This window comes from Nicotiana attenuata, unplaced genomic scaffold, assembly GCF_001879085.1.
Source record: "Nicotiana attenuata strain UT unplaced genomic scaffold, NIATTr2, whole genome shotgun sequence".
Classification (NCBI taxonomy): domain Eukaryota; kingdom Viridiplantae; phylum Streptophyta; class Magnoliopsida; order Solanales; family Solanaceae; genus Nicotiana; species Nicotiana attenuata.
Genome location: NW_017674997.1, coordinates 5,422 through 19,965, shown reverse-complemented (window position 1 = coordinate 19,965; position 14,544 = coordinate 5,422).

Genomic DNA, 14,544 nt, shown 5'->3' with positions numbered 1-14,544 from the left:
TATATATATATGTTATATAAAATTAGTGTATAATATATGTATATTGGCTAGGCGTTGTAATTTGTAAATATTGGGGAAAATTTCATATTAGAACAAGTGAGCTCCCTACTTTTCAATTTTATAGCCCATATTTCAATTTACAACCAACTAGCCCAAAAATAATAGGCTAAGATTAAACATCCAACTCCAATAGGTTCTTAAAATTACTATTTAATTTTTAAGAAAGATTGCTCAAGCTTTTAAGTTAATTTTCGAATCAGTAACTGTGACTCAAATATTAGTTCAACAAACCAAATCTATTTGGTTGGTGAAAATTAGATTTTTAACAAGCTTAAATATGTGGGTTTAAATTCCAAATTTAATTTTGTGAGAAATTTGGAGTGGGTGTTATTTAGACTTGTTAGAAATAGTATAAGGAGGTTGTATATAAAATTTGAAGTCAATTAATGGAGATTTGGACTGGTTTTGAACAAGAATTGCAACTGAAAATCGTGGATGAAGTTCGTCTACAGACGCTTGTATAAAGGTGTATAAAAGTGTATAAGATGTGTTTATACACTCATATACACTATTATACAAGATTATACAAAAAACTAACTTCGTCTTCTTCCTTGCGTCTTTTCTGAAATTTAACTCAAATCTTGCTCAAATCTCCTCCAAATCACTTCAAAATTAAATTTTGAACTCCTTTTGATATTTTCAATCAATTGGAACAGCACCCAATCCAAACAACTAACAAACTCAAAAAATTCTTTTTCGAAAGCAAAGCTTTGAATGGCCTTCAATGGTGGACTTCTACTCTTCAATTATTTTTATATTGCAACCAGGTGACATAGGGGGAGAAGCAGTAATGGTGGACCGCCCCTTGAAGCATATGTAAAAAATATGAGAAGAAGAGAGAGTAAAAATAATGGTTGTGAGAACACAGATTTAACTCCATAACTTTTAGAAGCAATGGTTGTAAGAACAAATTTGCAAGAGCTACTGTTTTCAAAATATGTACAATATGGGTTAGGCCGGGTAAAACTTAAAAACATGGGCCATTTTTGTTATGGTGTGAAGTCATGTGTATTTTCTTGTAATTCTTTCAGTATTTTGAATGAGGTGGAGGATTCCTTCCTCTGACAATGATGAGTGACAAGAGTATAAGAGAATACGGGACACTTTTTTGGATCCGGTGGAAATGACAATAGATAAGCTAAAGAGATTAATGAATCTCTACTGAAAGTTGTTCTTTGTATTTATCTAAAGAGCTAACTTTTCAAAAGTGTTCTTATCATATACAATTACATGCCTTTTTCCTTATCTCTCATATTATTTATATGAGATATTCCCAAAGAACCCTAAAAGGTACAACATGAGGAATATTCATAGAATATTCTCTTTGAAAGTTCCAAACCTGTACTAGTCGTTACTTCTGTACATGCTGCTCGACCTCGGCCTTGATGAGCCACTCAGCGGCTCGTTTTATTGACCACTGATCGACCTCGGCCAAGCTGCCAATGATAAGTTGCAAATCTAACGATAATTACCTCTTCGTGCTGAATTTTCTCAGTCGAATTTTGGCCATACAGGATTGACAAGTAAAACTCCTTTTCAATACGTATCATTGCTTATATAATATTCTTTGTTGTAGAGTTTATGTGGTAATTCAAGATATGTATTTTTGACTAAGTAAAGATTAAGTTGATGATCAACACACGTGCTTCTGAGTTGATTCCTCTGACAGCAAATCATTAATTAGTCAATGATTTCGAAAAGAACTGCCGACCAAACACACCCTAGAAAACATATCTTTTTGAAAATTTTAAAATGATATTCCCTTTGTAAACTTATTTTGTTTTTACTTTAGTTTAGAAAAAATTTAACTACAACTTCGTAGTTTACTCTAAATAATTTTTTTTTATACTCACACAAATGATATGACGGGTTTAAATTCACAAGTTTCAAAAGCTATATAACCATACAAATATTATGATATGATAAAAATTACGGATTTCAAAAAAAAATACTTTCTTTTTTAAACTTCCTATTCGGTCACATGAGCGTAGGCACCTTATGTCAAGCGCTTCGTCCAAATTTTTTATCAAAATGGATGTATAGATAATAAGAAAAATAAAAATATTTGGTATAAATATAAAAAATGACACCGCCTTATTGTTATAGTGATGTATTTATTTATTCACTTCTTTAAATATTAACAACATTAAAACTTTTTTGTGTACGCCGCTGTTCGATCAAATTGGTTCGCAAAATTAAAACGGAGGGATTAGTAACTAATTTCTTTTAACAATCTCTCCTAATTTATTCTGTTAAGAATGATACTACCTTACAACTTTAATTTTACGAATTTTGAAGTTCAAATTCGTTTGGTTTGTCTAATTCAAATGTTGATGGATGTTTTATTTTTATTTCGTTATTATATTACTACACTATTTTTATGCTTCCATATCTTTCCAACATATTGAGAATATCCTCAAAAAATGTTTTATTTAACTTATTTTTCAAGTTACATGTAATCAACAGCTTCAGACTTCAGTAGAGGGTTACCACTTACCAATATTAAGCTTAAGAACTTGATAATAAAATCTTTGAAAGGTCAACATATAGGGTGTGTTTGGTATAACGGAAAATATTTTCTGTGAAAAATATTTTTCAAGAAAATGTTTTCTTGGAAAACAAGTAGTAATCTTATTCATTTTCAGGTGTTTGGTACGCAAATTAAGGAAAATGACTTCTCAAGAGTATTCATAAATAATTTAGATATAATAAACATGAAGCCATAAACTTTCAAACCAACAACCTTCCGAATCCACAAATTTCATAAACTTTCGAACCGCTAAACTTTCGAAACCGCGGAATCCGAACCAGTAAACTTTATAATTTCTAAACCCGTAAATTTCCAAACACATAAACCTCCGAACTCATAACTTTGGTACTTGTAAAATTTTGAACCTTTAAACCGATAAAAAAAAAAACTAAAACTGAAAAAATATATTTAAAAAATATTTTTTTCGGGGGAGGGGGTGGGGTAGAAAAATGAAAAAAACAGAAATTTGAAATTACAAAAAAAGGTAAAATTTTTTTTTGTCCGGGGGGTGGGGGGTGGGGTAGGGTAGTAGGGCGAATTTTTTTTTTTTTTTTTTTGCGGGAGGGGTGGGGGGTTGGGGGTGGGAGGTGGCGTGGGTGGGGTGGAGGGGTATAGGGTGGGTGGTAACAGAAAAACTGAAATTTAAAAAAAAAAAAAAAAAAAAAACCTTTGTTGGAGAGTGGGGGGGGGGAGGGGGGGGAGGGTGAGGGTGGGAAATGTTGAGAAGGAGTTTTGGAAAATGTTTTCCCTTCTCTTGATAAGGAAAACAATTGGAGGAAAATGAGTTGATAAAAAAAATATTTTCCAAGACATTTAAGCCAACCAAACATGGGAAAATTGGAAAACATTTTCCGAAAAATGTTTTCCTTTCGTACCAAACACACCCATAAAGTTAAATTCATTTGTAAGAGAATCAAACAAAATCAACATTTTAAAATTTTTTATATGCATTTTACACTCCATCTTAGCCATAATATTCTATGCATTGAACTCCTAACTATGAAAGAATCGGCCTGCTGGAAGTTAAATAGCGTACATTGACGTTGTATAAATTATTTACACTATCATACGCAGAGGCGAAACTAGAATTTTAACTTTATGGGTTTTGAACTTTAAAACAGCAAAGTGTTAATAACCGGGTTCTAAATTTAATATTTGTACATATTTAATGAATTTTCTTAATACAAATATATTGTTTGAATAAAAGCTATTGGGTTCAGCCGAACCCGTATTCGGACTTCTAGCTCCGCCCTGATCATACATGATTCTCATAAGCATGAAAAATACGGCTCTCAGATAAAGACAAGATGTTTATTTTTTCTTCTTTATTTATACATGGTTGGCATGACCAGCACTGCAGCGCAATACCTAATATGATTAGCATATATTATATAATTTTATACATTTAAGTTGGTCTTTGGTATGACTTATGAGCATATTCATCAATAATGATGACTATGTTTCTTCTAATTAGGGTGTCATAGCATTCATATAAACAATAATTATTTTATGGAATTTTTGCTAGTTGTAAATAGCCCTAGAGCTATGGAACACAAGGTTATTTCGGACATCGGTTGTCGTATTGACGTTTGACGGTGATTTTCTAATCTCGCAGAACGGGATATGATATGATAAAATAAAATGCAGTAGAAATAAAGATAGAAAACAAGTCGAGCCCCTTTATTTTAAATTTTTTTATTTATAAAATCTCCTCAAGTAAGCTCCGAACCTACGACCAATCGGTTAGCAACCGAACGTTCTATCACTCTGCTACTAAGGAACAACAAGAAATATGATTTATCATTTTTGTTAGGAGTTGGGCTCGTGGAAGCTAATATTCTTGATTATGTTAATAATTCCTTACTTGACAAGAGATATTCCGTTCAATAATTGGATATTCCATAAGAATAATAACTCATGAAAAAAGATACAATTAGGGGCAATTACAGGTGGTCTTCGTTGGTTACATATATATCGTTCGATTTAAGTTATATATATTGACAATATAATTCTTTTACACTATCGATATAACTTTATATGTTATAACATATTACTTACCTTTTTTTTAAAAATGTTATCACTTAATAAATAGTATTAATTAGATAGATTTACCTACTATAAATACATTTTAAATGACCTACTTATATTATTTATTTTTACACTATTAGTACATGAAACTTAAACTTTATATACTTAACAAGATATTATAGTCTACAAATTCTAAGACAAGCATGAAAAAAGAAGAAAAAAGAAAAATAAACTCTAGCCACTTGATGAGAAACAGTTGTCAATTTGTCGTTCAGCTCCATAATTATTTATAAGCTGAGTCTCATCTCTCATGAATCATGACACCCAAAGCTCAAGTTATTAACTAAGTAACTATTTTCTGTTATAAAATAAAATACAATCAAGTAATTCCTAATCAAGTTGCTTACTAATTGTTGGATCAAATTGATACCTGCACGTGACTATTAATAGTGACGTTTAAGAAGTAGAAGATTCATAGTTTAAAATAATGAAGTGGTTATTTTAGTTGCATAATTGATCGGTAATTACTACTTATATAATGATTTAATTTATGGATTAGGTTGCCACCAATTCAAATTTCAAACTTGGAATATTCTTCTATATTTTTAGCCACTTATTTCAAACTATGGTCTATAAATTACTAGCTGCAACTCCCAAGGAATCCAATTAGTATTCAAATATTTTCTTGAATTTGGTTCTTTGCATAAGTTAGAATCTGTAATAAATAATTCTATAGTTTTTCTTCAACACAGTCAATGCCCTACTAGTTACGTAGTTGTACTCCAGGGAATCAAAACTGAACAAAGAGATAATTTAAATTTGAAGGGAAAAAAATCAAGAGAACGGGCAAAGCAATATAAACTTAAAATAAAATAAAAGGCACAAAAAAGGGACTAATTCCAATTGTCTTGATTTATAAGAAAATACAATAAATACAAGGAATAAATATGCTCGTATAATCCATTCTCCTATGGAGAAGGAAAATGAAAAAAGAAAAATTGGGATAAAAGGATAACAAGAAAAATAAATATTTGAATAACTACTTTTGAGTCCAAAGTATTCGGAATTGCTCATTTGTCAACAAGTTGAAAAATCACAATGCAAGAGATTCTTACTATTTTGAGTAATACAAAGAAAATTTTGTAGCAATCAGAGAAAATGTGACCAAGCTTTATAGTAATATTTCCCTTTTTGAGATATCCATTTTCTATTTGAAATTTTAAAAGGGATAAGAATACAAGCTTTCTAAAAATCAAAAGCAAATATGTTACGAATCTTCAAAGCAAGTGCGTGTATATATCACCTACTTTCATCTTTTTTTGTTTCCCACTCGGTGTTCGGTACCCGCATTGAAGCCCGACTATGTCCGAATTCATACCGGGTAGGGCCTCATTCGGGGGTTAGCGCTCCCTACCAAGAATTTTTCTATACCAAGGGCTCGAACTCGAGACCTCTGGTTAGGGGGGAACAACCTCATCCACTGCACCACATCCTTTGGTGGTACCTACCTGCATCATATTAAGCAGAAAACTCAGCCTACTTGTATTATTTCTAGGTCATGTGTTATATAGGGGCGGGTACGGATTTTAAGTAATTAAATTTAAAAAATATAAAAAATGTAAACGCATGAAAAAGTTATGCAGATTCAACATATATATATCACCTATACAGTGTAATTTTTAGGGGATGAGATTTCGGATAAACCCCTTCCGCCCTCCTAGCTCAGCACATGCCTGCAAGGCGATATTTTATTAAAAGTAAAAGCAATATTTTGGAAATACTAGTAGTAATTAGAACACGAGTGAAGCAAGTCAAGCATTTGTTCTGTAGACTTGTCAAGATGTTCAGACTATGAGAGTGACTAGTTCGCACTTCTATACGCATGTACATTCACTTATTAGTTTACTAGTCATTGATGTGCACCTTTATTTTTAAGTACTGAACAATAATTGTAATAAAAAGGAAGTAACGTCGAAGAATTAATTATATCTATGTTGTATTTGTCTTTTTAAGCTTGTTGCAAAATATGTTTTAGAGACTCTGCCAAGTGTTCAATAATGAGATGTAGTTTTTTTAATAACCGAGAAAATCTCGAGTTTTAAGGAATACCCTACCAAGTGTTCAATAATGAGAGTTTTTTTTTTTTTTTTTAAATCATTATTGGCTTTTGACTATCACTTAGACAAGAAGGCACATTAGAGAGAAACTCTTCCTTCTCTCTAACCTACAACCAATCTTCATCTTTTCAATTCAAAACTCTGAAATGAATCCAAACATCAATTTCCACATCCCCCTAAACTACCAGACAAGGATAATACCACTCAAAAAGAAGAAATTCAAAGTTTTAAAGACAAACTTATTGAAGGAGTACAACATTCCCTAAAAATTGCTGAGACCCCTGCATATATTGATACTACCACAAAGGTTCAAGAAACAAATGTCATACCCAATCACTCAATGATCGTGGATGAACAAAGAATCCATCTGACAGAGGAAGACCAAGAACGTATATATCAACCATGGTGATATTCTCTCATTATCAGACTAATTGGTAAGAAAATCCAACATCATATCCTCAAAAGGAAAATTCAGGAAGCTTGAAAAATTATGGATAATTTTTCCCTAATTGATTTGGGAGCAGACTACTACATAGGTAAATTCAAATGTGAAGAACACATGATCAAAGTCCTAAACGCTGGCCCATGGTTTATATTTGGCCATTTTCTCTCTATTCAGAGATGGAAGCCAAACTTTGTGGCAACAGAAGTAAAGAGATCCCTTACAGCCATTTGGATCCGTCTACCTCAATTACCAACTGAGTTTTATGATGGTATCATATTGGCAAAAATTGGAAATGCTATTGGTAAATTATTAAAAGTAGATGCGTGCACTTCTTCAACTCTAAGGGGACGCTATGCCAGACTATGCATTGAGCTACCACTTGAGGTTCTGGTAGTCCCATTCATCAACATTGGCAACCATAAGCAAATCATCCAATAAGAGGGTGAGAGTACTCTATGCAAGCAATGTGGAAGACTAGGTCATGTGGCAATGAAGTGCCACTATGTAAAGGCTTCACTGCCAACAAACTCCACTCCAGATAATAAAAATCCTCTCCCTAAAGAAGTGAGCAATGTCAATGAAGTAAATGGCGAAGCATGGCAAACGGTTAAGTTCCCAAAGAAGAAAAGAACCAATGGGTGGAGTTCTGGAAACATTCAAAATCCAGGTATTCCATCAAAACTACCTCATCCAATACCAGGTAAGTTTTCTACCCCAACCCCTAATACTATGTATATCCCCTCAAACACTCAACCTACGAGTAACAGAAAAATCTCGCGTAATCATTCCTCATCTCCTCAGGGAAATTCCATAAACTGTAGTAATAAGTTCTCCACTTTGGAGAATTCGCCGACAAAAATAAAAATAAAAGAAAATTATTTACTAAATTCTGAAAATAATTTAAATTTAGGCATTGATAACGTGGCTTTACCAAATACTCCCAATCACAACGTGTCTGGCATGGAGGTTAGTGATTTACCCAACATGCAGTCCCTAATAACGCCCACTAATCAAATTAGCGAAGATAATAAAGCTAAAAAATGATATTATCCTTGAAAGAAAGAAACATCTTCCGATAATCATTCCCTAAACCTTCCTATTAAAATTACTGCTTCTAACATCTGCATGGATGAAGATCAGGCCCCACAACACTTGTCCCACATGCCCCCACCTTCAAACCATTTGGCCAATAGCAAAGACCGCGTGCCTAACCCTACTACTACACCAAATCATCTTAAAATCTCTTCTCCTGCATGCAAATAGACCAAATCATTAACACCCTAGGAAATCCTTCTACTGGAACCTCTACAACTTCCAGTGAGCAAGCCGTTCCAAAAAATATAAATCAACCCCTAAGTACTCACTATGCCAAGAATTCCCTTATCACAAAGAAGGAGATTCAGACTTGTTCAAATCCTAAGGCACCAAAGAGCTCACACAATGGCCAACCCACCTCCAAATTTGAACAATCAACAGGGAAGCCAAACAATCTTCTTCATCCAGCCACCTCTCCCTTAAGATCACCAACCTCTATCATGGATAGAACAAGCACTGATGGGCCATGCAGTAACTTTCAACATGATGCTAGATGGCCAGGAAACAGTGATCATCCTCCAAAACTCTCACTTCCTAGCCCAACTTGTCTCTGAGGGAATGCACATGGCCATGAGCAACTACCACAATCACGTTTGGCTAAACAATATACTTAAACCCTTGGCCCTAAACTTGAATGCACACCAAGCTCAAGCCATGAGGAACCAGTGGAACCTTCCTCACCACTTCAACCCCCTCCATCCACAGAATATGGCACTGGATCTCCCTTTCTTTCCCCCAGGGGAGATCCGGAACTTAAACCCAATTTTCATGCCATGGGCAGCAGCCCCCCTCTTTCACCAAATTCAAGCTCAAGCAGTCCCGCCAGTAAACAACCCACCTCCACAACCAGTCAATCCCAATGTGCACGAACATGAAGAGCCACCAGTAGAGAATGTAGACGAAATGAACTTACTAGGATCGGAAGAGATAATAGAATTCTCAAGTCTAAACGATGTAAAGGTCTATCTCTTCAGGGAGATGCAAGAGAAGAGATATGTGCTCTGTTGCCCCCCAACCTTGTACAAGTTCTCAATGGACATCAGGCCTCCACAAGATCCAACAGTGGGGAGACATGCAATGATACTGGTTCCATCCTTGACGAGGAACCTAATGCTCCATGCAAGAATGGAGAATAGCTCAACCAACAATCATGTTTCAATGATGTATAGGCCTACTAATATAATCATTTGGAATATTCGTGGTGGTAACAATGACAACTTCCATATCAACTTCAGGGAGATGGTTGATACTCACAAACCCTGCATGGTAACTTTGTTAGAAACCCGTATGGAAAATCATACCTTGCTAAATGATTTCCCTTTTACAAATATGGTCGAGGTCACAGTAGAGGGTCAAGCTAGGGGTTATTGGAATTTCATATAACTTGATTTGTTCTTGAATATACCAGCGAAAGAAGAACCTGGAATATTTGTTCTTGTTCTTGAATACACACGCCCCCCCCCCCCCCTCCCCCCAAATTTTGGTAAAGAAGAACCTGAAATATTTGTGGTCATTCACACTTGATTTGTTCTTGAATTTCATAGATGTGGGTTGGTTGATTTTGACCCAGAGATAGTTTGTGGTTATTGGAATTTCTATGGACAATTTTGTTCTTGAATTTCAAGAAAATGTGATATCCGGTCAATTTACACCATGTGAGCTTTACCAAGCTTCACTGTAAACACCCAGATCTGAAGGAATTTTGAACCCCAAAAAATATTGACATAAAATTCTCCCTTCCCCAGCTCTGAAAAACGTGTCAGTTTTTAATTGGTTAGATTATTCATCCTGGAAGCGAGTGAACACACGCGTCAAAAAAAATTATAAGCTCTGGTCGGACATGTTAAACTGGTGCAGTCAAAGTATAGTAAAAGTGTTTCGGTGGAAAATGGCTTAGTTGAGGTGTTCAAGTGAACTTTCTTTGATAGTTTAAGTGTCTGTCTATGTATTCTGCCTTTTTCTAATATACCAAAAACTAGCTAACACAGATGACAAATTTTGATGATATCACATAGCATAAGACATGTTGCATTCTAGTAGACTAAGTAATTGATTTTAAAATCCTTGGTTCATATAATTAGACGAGTCCATTGAAGACAATGAGTAGTTAGGCGATCATTACCTTCCCCATACGCATATCCACCTAATATATATAGCGATCTATTATTACTAACAAATCCATTAGAAGTTATTCAATGGATTAGTGATAAGCATCTGACGGTGCTAATTTTTCTAAAGCTGGATTTTGTATTGGGAAAAATTGAATTCGTGTATGAAATTAAATATGAGGTGATATATCATGACACGTGGACTAGTAGAAGAGTGACTGATTGGCAAAGAAAAAAGTCACGAGCTTCAATAGGCACGGGCAGAGGAAGGATAAAAGCTCGTACCTATTGATATTCAGCAGTTATATCAGAAGAATGAACTTTTGTAGTAAAAACGGTACAGATACGTATTATTGATAATTAATGTGCATTAATTACGGAAAGCGTTATGGAATTTATAAAGAATCAGTTATGATTAAAAATTATAATATTATATTAATGCCATTAATTGTCATAAAGACTCTATTACTTCGAGGTAGCTATTAAAGGGAGAAGATTGAACATTTATAGACACACGAAAATACTATTGCGATATACGTATTTATTTTGCTTTCTTCTGCTTATCAAAGTCAATTCCTTTTATTCATTATATATTTGATTATCAGTAACCCGAGTTCTTCTAAAACAAAGCTTTGACCGAAATCTCAAATTTTGGTTAAACAAATTGGTTCCGTTACCGGGAGCCTGATAATCTAATCTTTCCTACATTAATCTTTTTATTCAATCAATCATGTCAAATGTCAATGACAACAACAACCAAAGAGACCGTCAACTCTAGGAGAATTTGCAAGGTGATGGAACCCCTGCCCCTTCTCCACAAAGTTCTCCTCGACAATATCAAGAAGGAACTCCTGATGGATCTCAATCAAATGCAAATAATCAATTGGATAATGATGAGGCAATCAACGAAGCTTTGCAAAAGTTACTTGCTCAACAGGTCAGCAAAGCTCTTGAGGCTTTTGCTAGCCAGTTGCCGGTCGCACCACCAACACCAACTTTGAATAATAATACCTTGGAAAACCCACGTTCTGGCTCCTTAATTCAGGCAGTGGTGGAACTCTCAGCGAATCTCGCGATGGCGAACCAGGTAACCTAGTTAATTCTGATTTACAAAATTTAGTATTAACCTTGCAGAAACAGCTTAAGGAGCAAAGCGATCGCATAGAGCAAATACCTGGAGTACCGCCTGTAATCAAGGGAATAGATATGGATCAATATTTTCAACAACCTTGGAAACCCAACGCTGCTCCTCTACCGATTCCGAAGAAATTCAAGATGCCCGACATCCCAAAATACGATGGCACAACTGATCCACGAGACCATGCGACTGCATTCACTACTGGCGTAAAAGACAACGATTTAACCAAACAAGAAATTGAATCAGTGCTGGTCAAAAAATTCGGTGAAACACTCACTAAGGGAGCATTAACATGGTACTCTCTTTTGCCCGAAAATTCTATAAATTCTTTTGCTGAGCTTACAGATTCATTTATTAAAGCACACTCGGGAGCTCAAAAAGTTGAAAAGAGAATGGAGGATATTTTCAAAATAAAGCAAGGAGATTCGGAGCTGCTCAGAGAATTCGTAGACAGATTCCAGCATGAACGGATGACGTTGCCATGCGTACCTGATAACTGGGCAGCAATGGCATTTTCCAGCAATCTAAATGAGAAGAGTTCGGAGGCCACGAGACGACTCAAGGAAAGCCAGCGAGAATTTCCAGCAACAACCTGGAATGACGTTTACCACAGATACAAAACAAAGATGTGGATTGAAGAAGATACTATTACCCAATTTCAAAAAGAAGAGAGGGTAAGTTCAAGGCGTGCTGAAACTGAATAAAAGGTCCGGTAAAAATAGGTACGAACCTTATATAGGACCAGCGGGACGAGATTCACGATCGAAACAGGATAATTCAAGGTACGATCATAGGTCGAGAGACAGAGAGTCAGGTTCATCATCAAGGTTTAGGAAAGAACGAAACGCATGAGAGACGCGTGATGATGACAGAAGCTCTAAGGTGAAAATCGGCGGTTACAGTTTCAATGTAAGCACGACTGAATTGGTAGCAGTATTAAGAAGCATGGGTGATAAGGTGCGGTGGCCAAAAGAAATGAGATCAAATCCGAATAGGCGCAATCCTGATCACTGGTGTGAGTTTCACAACGATCATGGTCATAAAATGGCAGATAGTAGATTGCTACAAGGAGAAGTGGATCATTTATTAAAGCAGGGATATCTTACTGAGTTGTTTAGCAAAAAAGGTAAACAAGCATATATGAAAAACAGGCAGGAACCTCCTAAGCCTCCTTCACCAAAAAGGACCGTTAACGTTATAAGCGGGGGAGAAGAAATTAATGGCGTGACGTACATGGCATCCAAGAAAGTTTTAAAAGTTTCAGTTACACACGGGAAGCAGGTCCGACATGTTTTGGAGGAGGAGAGTATTACATTTGATGATGCAGATGCGGACGGCGTGTTAACTCCACACAACGATGCACTGGTAATATCTCTACTTGTACATGATACTAATGTGAAACAAGTTTTGATTGATCCAGATAGTTCCGTGAACATCATTTTGCTAAGAGTATTAAACGAGATGCAAGCCAAAGATAAGCTAGTACCTAAGGCACATACGTTATCTGGCTTTGACAATTCAAGCGTCGTGACAAAAAGGGAGGTAGTACTTACAACATTCGCAGATGGAGTTGTCAAAGATACGAAATTTCAGGTGGTGGAGATGGATATGGCTTATAATATGATTCTCGGGAGACCATGGATTCACGAAATGGATGTTGTGCCATCTACCTTACATCAAGTCATCAAATTCCCATCACCATGGGGAATCCGTCAAATTCGTGGTGATCAACAGACGCCTAGGATCATCAATTCCGTAGCAGATTCAGGCGCAAAAAATGAAGAAAAATAGCAATTACAGAATCCAGTTGAGGATACTACGACGCAAGCCTCAACTGAATATGGGCGAACAGATGTGGATTCAAGGCCCGACTGCATCTAAGAACCGGAATAAAATGGAAACATCAAAACAACGATTGAGGAGTTGGAGGCTGTAGAACTATTCACACAAAAGCGTGAAAGGAACGTTTATATTGGGGCCAACTTGAGCCACAAAATGAAAGGTAAGATAACTGAATTTTTGAAATCTAACGTAGATTGTTTGCCTGGTCACACTCTGACATGACAGGAATACCTCCGGAAATAACGACTCACAAGTTAAATGAAGACCCGTCATATACACCTATCAAACAAAAGAAAAGAAAGCAGGGAGCGTTCAAAAATCAGGTGATTCAAGATGAGGTGCAGAAACTTTTAAAAATCGGGTCTATTCGTGAGGTAAAGTACCCTAATTGGTTAGCTAATACTGTAGTAGTACGAAAAAAGAATGGTAAATGGCGAGTTTGTGTAGATTACACTGACCTCAACAAAGCTTGTCCAAAAGATTCTTTTCCATTACCACATATAGATCAATTAATTGATGCTACTGCATGGCGTGAATTGTTAAGTTTTTTAGATGCATACTCAGGGTATAATCAAATCAAAATGGATCCTCTAGATGAGGAAAAAACATCATTTATAACAGACAGGGGGCCTATTGTTATAAAGTAATGCCATTTGGCCTCAAGAACGCTGGTGTCACATACCAAAGGTTGGTGACCAAAATGTTCCAAGAACATTTAGGTAAAACCATGGAAGTCTATATAGATGATATGTTGGTTAAATCCCAACAATCAAGGAATCATATACATCACCTGTCTGATACATTTCAGATCCGTAAATTCAATATGAAGCTGAATCCCGAGAAATGTGCATTTGGCGTTTCATCAGGTAAGTTTTTAGGTTTCTTGTTTCTAACCGTGGTGTTGAAGTAAATCCCGCACAGATTAAAGCTATTGAAGAAATTCCTGATATGCTTACAAGTAAGAAAGAGGTACAGAGACTGACGGGAAGAATAGCAGCCTTGGGAAGATTTATTTCCAAGTCATCAAAAAATGCTTTAAGTTCTTTTCAGCTCTTAAAAAGCAAGATCAGTTCGAATGGTCTGGAGAATGTCAGCAAGTACTCAAAAGCTTGAAAGCATACTTGTCAAATCCACCGTTGCTCGCAAAACCAAAAGAGGGGGAAAGGTTGCTTATCTACCTT